Here is an 11,691-nt window from a genome sequence, read left to right on the forward strand (position 1 = left end):
TATGCTGCGACCTCCCCAACTGAATGGTATTCATATGCATGGTGTTACTTAACTCACACTACACCAGAAAACCCCTCTAAACACCTCTATACCTATATGTCTGGAACCCTGACATTGTCAACCCCCTTGAATTATCACTTGTGTCGCTATCAGTTTCATTCTCTCGGGAGGCCATTGGCAACAGCCTTGGACTTCTCTACAGATTATTTTTTTCCATTCATTACAGTGAAAGTGGAGGAAGAACTGGATGAGTAAGTAAATCTACAGCACTCTCGGACTGGTATCTCAGACCCACAAAATCAATGTGAGATTTAAAAAAACAACAACAAACCACACCTGATAGAGGCCAACAGCTAGTCAGTGACATCCCAGTAAATGGCCTGCAGTGAGTAAATAGGATGGCTGTTGCTCTGGTGACATCATAAGAGACTAATCAGGATGACAGTTGCTGGCAGTTGACAGTTGCTGGCTGCTGGCTCAGAGTTAGGGCAGCAGTGTGACTGCGAGAAACCCTCTTGATTTCACAAAAGGGCTGCAGCTGAACAGACCCACATGTTAAATGTTATGTGGGCAAGAGACTTTACTGACAAGGCCATCTGATATACTTAGAGCTGTGTAACTACTTTTAAGGGGACACCAGCCAAGTGGGCTGGGCAGCCCTTAAAGAGACAGGCCCTTGATTTAGGCAGGGACCAGCTAAAATGACTTTCATCATATAGGGAGTTAGGATTAAGAAGCATTGTTTGATCAACTGGCAGTTGTGTAGGCCTGTGGAGGGCTGGAACTGAGGGGCCAGGGAAGGGAAGTGGCTGAACCTTACGTGAGGTCTAGTAAGAAGCACCCTAACAAGTGACAGGGAGATAAGCACCTGGCTCACAACAGCTCAGTGAGCCACACACTTTTCCCTGGTGGCTGCATCATGTGCTCTAAAAAATCCTCTTTAATTTCAATGATAATGTAAGTCTCTAGCTCTTAGGCACAAAAACAACTTTCAGAATGAAAGCTAAGCATAAACCGCTGCAATGATGGCTGCCTGAAGAGTCAGGCAGCCTGGAAGAGTAACAGACAGGAGTGACCTGACCCATTCATTTATGAAACATAACAATGGCCATTTAAATGTCAACCCCTATCTATTTCACTGCTAATCAAAGCATGCCAAAAGAAGAGAGGTCGTCATGCTAACAAGATCTATACAGTCCACTAAGAGTAGCATCTCATGAGTAGCACTTGGCATCAGAAGTGTGTGAAGCTCAGGTAGTGAGCAGTGCTTGGGAGAATACCACTATTTCCCCCTATTCTGGCACATTTATAAGGTGCCTGTCACCCTGGTATCTCCATGCTTTTGTACAGGAAAGCACCTAAAGGGTTAATACAGTAGGTCTCACCATCCTTGGAAGTAGTGCTGACTATATGTCATTTCCACATTATACTTAAATAAATCACTTCACTCTGTTATGACAACATGGGATTCTCTGTGCTCCCTGCACCAGCCAGACCCTTGTTCCATCCCCTTTGTACCAGCCCAAGGCTACAAAAGGGAGAAAGGGCTACCCAAGCTCAGGAGCTTGTAGGAGGAATCCCTGGCTGGTATAAAGCAATGTACGATGGCTCCAAATTATCCTGTCCTCCATCTCCCAGGCTAGCAAGCTCACAAAGTATAAGAGGGAGCATGGCTGGAGTGCAGTGATCGTCGGCCAGCAGAATTGACTCTAGGGAGCCACTGCACCTCATGTAAGTCAGGACAGTCCTGAAGCTGCTTTAACTTACGCTAGGGCAAAATCTGTCCCTGGCTGCTCCTAGAAATGAGGGAGCACAAAGGTGGCTGTGAAGCACCTCTATCTGTGGTCCCTTGGCTCCTGCTCAGATCAGCCAGACCCAAGAATCCGGTCCAGAGCTTCAGAAAACACTAGATTCCCCCTACAGAGAGAGAGGGAAGAAATCAAAGGAAAGGAATAAAGGAAGAGAGAGTGAGTGACAGTCCTCCATAGAGAGGTGAGGGCTTGCTTTCCATTCTCCAAGCACTGGAGCAGGTGCCAGAACAGGCTCAGTATCCAGGACTGAACTGAGAGAGAAAGAGAAGAGCCCCTTGTTATCTGGGAAGAGCCCTTCTCCTGAGAAGGGCTGAGAAAGGCAGAAAAGTCCCATCCTAAAGAGCAGGCAAAAATAAAGAAGAAACATAAACTTCCTTTCCCTAGGCCCAGAGTTCACTCGGTACATGAGAAAGGCTGTACTGAGAGCGTTATAAATGCCATTGACAGATCCATTGATCCTGGAGAGATGATCTGTCTGTCCAAGAAAGTCTTAACAGCGAATCATTCCATCAGGGAGCCCTTTGTCAGAGGATGTGGAGAGCATCCATAAAGAAAGGCAAACAAAGACATTCAAAGAGAGAAACAAGGAAGAGCTAAACGGAAGCGAGAGAGGGCAATATTAAAGGTAAAGGAGAAAAATGGAAAGGCCAAGTATAAAGCCAAAAGAGCAGGAAAAGGAAGGGAGCCAAGGAAGAATCAGGAAGAATCAAAGAAAAGGACAAACCTAAAGCTAAGAAATAGGTCAAGTCCAAAGTCACAGGAGACAATGCAGCACAGTAGGTGATTAGACAGGCAGCTAAATGTGAGGCAGAAAAATCCTTTCAGCAGTCTCAGTGGTTCAGGTAGCCCACCCTGTCCTCCAATTAAACTTGAGAGTTGGGCTTTTTTCACTCTTAAGTATTCCTGAAACTAAAAAAGGGGAGATGAGCTGGAAAGCATTTAAAAAGCCTGATTCTCCATCGCCTTTCCCCTGGTGTGTTCGTTTACACCTGAGCACCAAGTGTGTGTGAAATGCTGCCACAACAGGATGGAGAATCAGGTCCATTATTGTAGGGAAAATTACGGGAGCCATTTTAGCATTTGGAGAACTAATAAGTCTTGGGTTTTATACTGGCTAAAGGAAAAATACTGAAACACTCTGAAATTATGCTGTGAAAAATGTTCCACTGTACATGTAAAGCTGTAGTACAACTATTTCTATTGTATGATGCAGTGGCTTCAGAAGTAAATTGGATATAATTACATATTAAATAAGCAGTTTATGAAAGATTAATTTATTTGATAACAAAATATAAAAGATGCATCCTGTGACTTATGGGAAGCAGCATGGTCTAGCACAGGCCTGGGAGTCATGATTATAAAGTTTTAGTCCTGATTCTGCCCCAGACTCACTGTATTCCTAGATAAAATATTTAATCTCTCTGCCTCAGTGTTGTTATCTGTAAAATGGTTTTTAGACCTAGCTTCTTCATAGGAGTGTTGTGAGGCTTAATTCTTTAATGTTTACAGAGTGTTTTGAGGTCTTCAAAGAGGTGTCATGTACAGATAATCTTCAAATGGGGTATCAGGGCAATTATGTTCTATGATATATCTAAAATTCTGACACAGGATGATAATACAGCTTTATTAACAAATCCAAAACCAATTCTGTTTTATGGTGGCAAATATAATGTTGCATTGTTGGCAATGTAACCGTATTTACTTTGACGGACTCTGGGTACCAAAGCCGATGTCTTTTGAAACAGCATAATATTCCAACAAATGTAACCATGGCAACGCCAGGATACTCTGCGGAGCTGGGATAGTTGGTTGAATAGTGAGACCGCAGAGAGCTGCTGGATCTTAGCAGGAGTCTAGGTTTCAGCTGGACTTCAGTTTCTACTCCCTGTTATCAGTTTCTGTTTCAATCAACGAGGCTGGATTTGGGGCTCAGTTCAGAGATGCTGGTGCTGAAGCCCAAAAGTGAAACCAAACTCAAGATGTGTAAATATCAGTGAACTGAGACTAGTGCATTCTGCAAATCCCCAGTGAGTCTCATTGAGGAGTCACTATCTGCTCATCTTCCTTGGTGTACAGATCAAACAGATAACACCGCCACAGTGCTTACCTTCGAAAAACTTCAATGGGGATCTTATAAAATAAGAGAAGGATTGAATAGTCATTGAGAGGAAAGTACAATGTTACAAACTTGCTAGGTCTGAAGCCATGGGACTTGAGTGACCCATTTCAAAGCTTAAAGTAGTAGAGTCAAACAATTCCTGACTTAACACACAGACTAGATTGCCACTTGTTCCGTCATAATGTTGGTCAAATATATTTGTATATTCAAATATGTTTGAGAGGAAGCCTTGTTCATAAGTGATTTGTGAGGCCAAAATAGCTCAGCAGTCACTGAGGTTTGCCTTCAACAAATACTGTTTGACCAGCTCTAAGATTTGAGTATCTCAGGTGCACCCAGAATGATTTTATCTGTAAACTGCCATAAGATGGCAAGTTGTTTCTAACCACAACACCTATGTCTCCCTGTCAGCATTTGGGGTCAACAATAGTAGCAGTGCTGATGAGTCAATGGGTTTGCCTCCACCTTAGATTGGGTAACTCTTACAAATTTAGCCCGGGGCTTAGGGGTATTTTTCCTGGCAGCCCTAAAAGATTGATCCACATTTGATGAAATACCAAACAAACCCACACCTGACAGCAGCTGGCCTTCAAAGGGCAAGTGTCAGATGTGTAATCATTCTATCTTTCCAACATGCTTTTCTGATCTGATTTGATGGCTGTTGCTCTGGTGACATCATAACAGACTAACCGGAATGACAGTTGCTGGCAGTTGCCAGTTGCTGGCTGCTGGCTCAGAGTTAGGGGAGCAGTGTGACAACAAGAAACCCTCTTGGTTTCACAAGGGGGCAGCAGCTGAACAGACCCACATGTTAGATGTTATCTGGGAAACAGACTTTACTGGCAAGGCCACCTGATACACGTAAAGCTGTGAAACCACTTTCAAAGAGGGATCAGGCAAAGGCTGACCAGCCCACCTAAAGAGACAGACCCTTGACTTAGGTTTGGGTCAGCTAAAAATTACTTCCATCATATTAGCAACATAAGAAGCAACATTTGACCAACAGTCAGCTAGTGTAGGCCTGCAGAGGGGTGGAGCTGAGGGAGCTGCAGAAATGAAGTGACTGAACCTTATGTGAGGTCTGGTAGGAAGCACCCTCCAGACCACCATTACAAGTGACAGGGAGATAAAGAGCTTTAGGGAAAACATGGGGGCCAGTGAGGTGACTGTCCAGAAGAGGGGGCCAGAAGCCAGATGGATGATGAGAGCATGTGGGAAGAACTGCCCCAGAGTAAAAAGGGCCAAAAGTACAGCCTGCAGGAGCAACCCCAGAGGCTGCACTAACAGGGAGCTGGAATGAAAGAAGCAATCCCCTAGCTGCTATTGTGGAAATAAAAGGGAACAGGAGGCCTAAGGAGCACTAGAGTAGTGGATCTTAGCCACTCCTAAAGGGTCTGCATCCAGCAGGGCTGGCTAGCCCTTAAAGAGAGAGGGCCTTAGAATTAGATTCAGGTCGGGTGAGAAGCAACCTTCAGCACAAATGGGAAGTTACAGGCAAGTAGCCAACCAGTGGGTTGGTCAACACTGGGAAGTATCATACCAGTAGCTGTCACACCTGGGTGACAGTGGCGGAGTGTGGGATATCAAAGGGGGTCACACCTGCATACTGTCACACACAGCAAGACACCAACCAGCAGAGGGTCCAGTGCGGCTAGACATAGTGAAAGGTCTCCTAAAAGGCCTTACCAGACTGAACAGCTTCTGCCTAGCAATTAAATAATTCAGTCTAGTACACAGGTACCCACAAGAGGGCAGCAGCTGCTTATTCCTTGAACACTTCCTTAGGTGGATTGGAAAATCATTGCAACTGTATTGTGCAACCTGTCTTTGAGACACTGCTTTTAAAAATGCCTCTGTGAGATCTAATGTTTCGGTATTGCCCATGCTCAATTATTGATCGAATGCAATATTTTTTCTCCTTTCTTTCCCTTTGGTGTATATGGTACTTGCCACAAAGTGGGCTGTCTAGGTGGCAGGTGCTGGGAAGTGTTGCCTGGCTGCTGGGTGAGGAGGGATGGGGAGTGGTATGTGCGTTAGGGAGTTACCCAGCTGCTGGGTGAAAAGGAAGATTGGGTGAGGATTTGGATGCCTGGGGGATGTTGGGTGGGTAGGTTGCATGGGTGGGGTGGGTGCATGGGGGATGGTGGTAGAGTGGGTTGCCTGAATGCTAGGGACTTGAGTCATCAAGGTGATTGGTGGAGTACATGCTGGGGAGGTGCTCGACTAGAGAATGGAGGACTTTGAGAAGGAAAGGCTCCTGGATGGGATGGATTGGTTGGGGCTGACAAACGGGGAGTGTGCTGGGGATGTTGCCTGGGAGCATTTTGAAAATGTCACCCATAACTGCTTTACAGGTAGTATTCCCACCTCACAGGTAGGGAAGATACTTCCGTTCTACATAGGGGCATTTGTAGGTTTACTTTCATAATATTTGTAAGTGCTCTGAGATCCTCAGCTGGAATGCACCACAAAAGTTACTTAATGACAGAATTGATTAGCGTATGCTACAAAGCAGCTTGTGTGATTATGAAGAGAATTTATAGATCTTATTAGTGGAGTTTCCCTTTGGAGGAAGGGGTATCTCTGTATAATAATTTTTAGAAATGAATGAGTTTATTCTGATCAATTGACTGCCTAGTGGTCATGGGTGAGTTCAGGGCCAGTCACGAGATTCTGTAACTTATAAAACATTTTTTTCCTTAAAGATGAATCCTTAGAATGAATTCTCATTTCTCTGAACCATGATTGATCCTTGATGTCCTAAGAAAAGTTCATTAATTTTTTCCAATGATTACAGTGGGTAAAATGAATTTTGTTTTAAAATCAAACCTGTAAACTTTATTAAGGGCTATAGTAATTAGTTAGACGGCTGATAATAAAACTACAGAAGTAAACCATTTTATTAGTTGGTCTCTCTCCAATTAGGCACAAATGCTGTTGTGGTTTCTGTTTTCTGCTTTTGAAAATCTTCTTTGTTTCCTTTGTGCTTTTCTCTTTTATTCTTTGTTCTCCATACAGCTGCTCTGAAAGGTGCACGGGCACATGTGGTATATTTATGTATCAGTAATGAGATGAGTGATAGGAGTTTTTGAAAAGCCCATGTGTTCTCTTTTCTGTGATTATGACTTTCATTTGCATTAGGATGCATGGGCTCTGATGATCAAGCCCTGTAACTGACAAACTTTTTTATCCCTGTCCTACATACATGCCTGCTCCCTTACTAAACACCATCACTACTGGTGGTTACACTATGTGCTCTAAAATCTCCTCTTTCATTTAATAGATAATGTAAGTCTCTAGCTCTTGGGCACAAAAACAACTTTCAGAATGAAAGCTGAGTGCAAACTGCTGCCGTGATGGCTGCCTGAGTCTTCAGGCAGCCTGGAAGAGTAACTCTGACAGGGGTGACCTGACCCATTCATATATGAAAATTAATGATAGAAGATTAAATGTCAACCCCTTTCTCTTTCACTGCTAATCAAAGCATGCCAAAAGAAGAGAGGTGGTCATGCTGGGAGGAGAGGTAGATAAGCTGGAGGGTAGGGATAAGATACAGAGGGACCTAGACAAATTAGAGGATTGGGCCAAAAGAAATCTGATGAGGTTCAACAAGGACAAGTGCAGAGTCCTGCACTTAGGACGGAAGAATCCCATGCACCACTACAGACCAGGGACCGAATGGCTCGGCAGCAGTTCTGCAGAAAAGGACCTAGGGGTGACAGTGGACGAGAAGCTGGATATGAGTCAACAGTGTGCCCTCGTTGCCAAGAAGGCCAATGGCATTTTGGGATGTATAAGTAGGGACATTGCCAGAAATCGAGGGACGTGATCGTTCCCCTGTCTTCGACATTGGCGAGGCCTCATCTGGAGTACTGTGTCCAGTTTTGGGCCCCACACTACAGGAAGGATGTGGAAAAATTGGAAAAAGTCCAGTGGAGGGCAACAAAAATGACTAGGGGACTGGAACACATGAGTTATGAGGAGAGGCTGAGGGAACTGGGATTGTTTAGTCTGCAGAAGAGAAGAATGAGGGGGGATTTGATAGCTGCTTTCAACTACCTGAAAGGGAGTTCCAAAGAGGATGGATCTAGACTGTTCTTAGTGGTAGCAGAAGACAGAACGAGGAGTAATGGTCTCAAGTTGCAGTGAGGGTGGTTTAGGTTGGCTATTAGGAAAAACTTTTTTACTAGGAGGGTGGTGAAACACTGGAATGCATTACCTAGGGAGGTGGTGGAATCTCCTTCCTTAGAAGTTTTTAAGGTCAGGCTTGACAAAGCCCTGGCTGGGATGATTTAGTTGGGGATTGGTCCTGCTTTGAGCAGGGGGTTAGACTAGATGACCTCCTGAGGTCCCTTCCAACCCTGATATTCTATGATTCTATGCTAACAAAATCAATACAAGTCTATTAGATGTAGAGTCTCATGAGCAGCATTTGGCATCAGGGATGTGTGATGCTCAGGTAGTGAGCAGTGCTTGGGAGAATACCACTATTTTTTCCTTATTCTGGCCCATTTATAAGGTGCCTGTCACCTTGGTATCTCAGTGTTTTTGTGCAGGAAAGTACCTAAAGTGCTGGAAAGCACCTAAAGTAGGTCACACCCTTTTGAAAGTTGGGCTGATTATATGCCATTTCTATTATCCTTAAATAAATCACTTCACTCTGTTAGAACAACATGGGATTCTCTGTACACCTTGCCCCACAATGCAATATGGAGCGAGATCTTTGCCGCACCACGTTTGTACCAGCCCCAGGGCACAAAAGGGAGGGAGCTTTGAGTGGCGGTTGGACGAGATGACCTCCTGAGGTCTTTTCCAACCCTAATCTTCTATGATTCTAAGACCAGGAGCTTGGGAGGGGGGGAGAAGGGGAGAAATCCACAGCTGATATAAAACAATGCTCTAAATTATCCTTTCCTCTGAGCAGTGATCCTCAGCCAGCAGAATTAACTCAAAGGAGCAATTGCCACTGGTGTAAATCAGAGCAGCCTTGAGGCTGCTCTAACTTATGCTGGAGCAAAATCTATCCCTGTCTGCTCCTAGAAATGAGGGAGCACAAAGGTTGCTGTGAAGCACCTCTATCTGTGGTCCCTTGGCTCCTGCTCAGATCAGCCAGACCCAAGAATCTGGTCCAGAGCTTCAGAAAACACTAGATTCCCCCTACAGAGAGAGAGGGAAGAAATCAAAGGAAAGGAATAAAGGAAGAGAGAGTGAGTGACAGTCCTCCATAGAGAGGTGAGGGCTTGCTTTCCATTCTCCAAGCACTGGAGCAGCTGCCAGAACAGGCTCAGTATCCAGGACTGAACTGAGAGAGAAAGAGAAGAGGCTGCATCTGAGTGCCCTGAGAAGGGCTGAGAAAGGCAGAAAAGTCCCATCCTAAAGAGCAGGCAAAAATAAAGAAGACAGCAGAGAAACATAAACTTCCTTTCCCTAGGCCCAGAGTTCACTTGGTGCATGGGAAAGGCTGTACTGAGAGCCTTATAAATGCCATTGACAGATCCACTGATGCTGGAGAGATGATCTGTCTGTCCAAGAAAGTCTTAACTGCGAATCATTTCATCAGGGAGCCCTTTGTCAGAGGATGTGGAGAGCAGCTCAAAGAAAGGCAAACAAAGGCATTCAAAGATAGAAACAAGAAAGAGCTAAAGGGAAGAGAGAGGGCAATATTAAAGGTAAAGGAGAAAAGTGGAAAGGCCAAGCATAAAGCCAAGAAATAGGTCAAGTCTAAAGTCACAGGAGACAATGAAGCACAGTAGGTGATTAGACAGGCAGCTAAATGTGAGGCAAAAAAATCCTTTCAGCAGTCTCAGCGGTTCAGGTAGCCCACCCTGTCCTCCAATTAAACTTGAGAGTTTGGCTTCATTGGGCTTTTTCGCTCTTAAATATTCCTGAAGCTAAAAAACGGGAGATGAACTGGAAAGCATTTAAAAAGCCTGATTCTCCATCACCTTGCACCTTGTGTGTCCATTTACACCTGAGCACCAAGTGGGTGTGAAATGCTGCCACAATAGGATGGAGAATCAAGCCCATTATTGTAGGGAGAAGGTACTGGGAAATAGAGAAGTCATTTTAGCATTTGCAGAACTAATAAAACTGGGGTTTAACACTGGCTAAAGGAAAAATACTGAAACACTGAAATAATATTGTGAATAATGTTCCATTGTATATGTAAAGCTGTAGTACAACTATTTCTGTTGTATGATGCAGTGGCTTCGGAAGCAAAGTGGATATGATCACTTACTAAATGAGCATTTTATGAAAGATTAATTAATTGATAACAAAACATAAAAGATGCATCCTGTGTCTTATGGGAAGCAGCATGGTCTAGCACAGGTCTGAGAGTCATGATGATAAGAGTTTTAGTCCTGATTCTGCTCCAGACTCACTGTATCCCTAGATAAAATATTTAATCTCTCTGCCTCGGTGTCCGCATGTGTAAAATGGCTTCTTCACAGGAGTTTTGTTAGGCTTAGTTCTTTAAAGTTATCAAAATGCTTTGAGATCTTCAGAGAGGGGTCATGTCCAGATAATCTTCAAAAGGGGTTACCAGGGCAACTACGTTCTAGGATATATCAAAAGTTCTGACACATGATGATAATACAGCTTTATTAACAAATCCAAAACCAAGTCTATTGTAAGATGGCAGGTATAATGTTGCATTGTTGGTACTGTAAACGGTATTATTTACTTTGAAGGACTTTGGGTACCGATAAAAAGCTGAGATCTTTTCAAGCAACATAACATTCTGGAAGTTTTAATTATGGCAACCCCAGGGATACTCTGGGGCATTGGTGTAGTTGGTAGAATGGGAAGACCACAGAGAGCTGCTGGATCTCACCTGGAGCCTAGATTTCAGCTGGAGCAGCTGGACTTTGATTTCCACTTACTGTCAACAGTTTCTGTTTCAACCAGTGAGGCTGGATTTGCGGCTCAGCTCAGAGACGTTTACAGGTTTTCTGCTCCCCCATTGCGGCAATGATCAGTGTGGGGAGGGACTCCCACCCCAAAGCTGACCTGGCCAGGGGGGAAGCTGCAGTCTTGGGGCAACCTCAGTCTCTGCCTCTCATACTGTACTTGGTATGGGGGTGGGGCTGGAGGGACTCCCACCCCAAAGCAGTCCCTGTTAGGAGACAAGTGACCCTGCTGTGTGGGCACAGGGTACCACAAACAGCTGTCTCTGGGCCATAAGGAAAGTTCACAGCCTGTTCCTCACACGTCCCAGGCCTCCTTCCCAGGCCCTGGCTGCGCTGCGGAGATACCTTGCTCTGGAGGTGGTCACACTCCCCAGCGTCGGCCCTCCAGTCGGGGATACGACCCCCCTCCCAAGTCCAGCCTGCAAGCCCTTGTGTCGGGTGGCGTCCCCCTGTACTGCGCCCTCACTGCTCAGGGTCCCCCCTCACGCTCCCCAGCTGCTCACCGCACGTGGCTCCGGACTGCTCCAGCTCCACTTGGCCTCCGCTGCTGCTGTTCTCCCTCTGCCTCAGCTCAGGCTGTGGCTCCCGCCTTAGCTCGGACCGCTTTTCCCCAGACAGCTCCCGCTCACACGGAGGACGGGACCCTGGCGCCTGACTCCCGCATTGGCCTGCCTGCCCCGTCAATAGGGCTGACCTGGGGCCTTCACCCCTTCCCATTGGCCTTGGGGACTGTCAGTCTCAGGGTCTTGACTTCTCATTTGCCCTTCCCCTTTCTTTTGGTACTGGAAGAGGGCTAACCCAACCCCCCAGTAAGTTTCAGCAAGGGGCTGTAGTGAGGCAGAGTGGCCTC

This window comes from Lepidochelys kempii, chromosome 5, assembly GCF_965140265.1.
Source record: "Lepidochelys kempii isolate rLepKem1 chromosome 5, rLepKem1.hap2, whole genome shotgun sequence".
Taxonomy (NCBI): domain Eukaryota; kingdom Metazoa; phylum Chordata; order Testudines; family Cheloniidae; genus Lepidochelys; species Lepidochelys kempii.